We start from the raw sequence: 1,138 nt of genomic DNA, 5'->3' as shown, positions 1-1,138 counted from the left end.
TATATATATATATATATATATATATATATATGAAAACTAGAAAGAGAAAAATTTCGGCATTGTTACTTCAAAATACGTTCTTTTACTACAATAGGGGTGGTGGCGGGGCAGTCTTGTCAATTTTAAATAAACTCCCATCTATCTATCTAACTACCTATCTATCTTTCCATCTATCTCTCTATCCCCTCCTACACACACAATAGTAGCTATAAAGAAACAAATAACATTTTCAATAAATTAGTATATTTCTAACCAACAGTATTTGTGGATCTTATGTTTCACAATACATAATAAATAAACTACACACGCACACAACTATTATATTCTGCCGGAACTTCAGAGAACCGAATTGTTGTGGATTTCCAAAATATAAGCGGAGATCACTTGTAACAATTTGTATAAAAGTACTTCGTAATTTCAATGTAAACAATGATGTTTGTAATGAGTGCCACAGTATAAAATGAGGAAAAGTATTGAAAATAAATTTAGAAAGAAAGGTTTCTTTTTTAATTCATTATCGACTGAAGACTGTGACAAGATTTTATCCCCGTTTGGAAAAATCCTTCAAGATGGATGATGGAAGGAAGCGGCTTTTACAGAGTTAATAGTGTGTTGAAAGGATCAATACTCGCAGACAAATGGGGAAAAGGACTAGTATATAAATAATATAGATTTTTTTTCTCCATCTTGTGTAGATATATTTATGAGGAAACTCAGGTTACAAAAAACAAAAACAAAACACAATTACATAAAGATCTTTACGCATACAATAATGACATCCATAATTTTTATATATTTTAAAAATTATTTTCTAGACAACTATAACTGGAAAAAAGAAATATTTCTTGATATTAAATGAAGTGGATATTATTGTGAACACCTGCCGGCCCAGTTTGATTTTATTTTTTATTTTTATTTTGGTCAATAAATACTGTTTTCTTTTCTGCATACTTATCTATATTTGACAAGACATACAGAACTATTTATTTCAAATGTCTAAATATTTAATGTGAATTAAGAAAATACAGAAGTAGTCCGCTTCTATATTAAAGGGAAAATTGAATAACACACACATCATATATATATATATATATATATATATATATATATATGATATATATATATAATATATATATAT

This window comes from Octopus bimaculoides, chromosome 11 (assembly GCF_001194135.2).
Source record: "Octopus bimaculoides isolate UCB-OBI-ISO-001 chromosome 11, ASM119413v2, whole genome shotgun sequence".
NCBI classification, from domain to species: domain Eukaryota; kingdom Metazoa; phylum Mollusca; class Cephalopoda; order Octopoda; family Octopodidae; genus Octopus; species Octopus bimaculoides.
The sequence above is the reverse complement of the archived record's forward strand: the minus strand, read 5'-3'. Positions refer to the sequence as shown.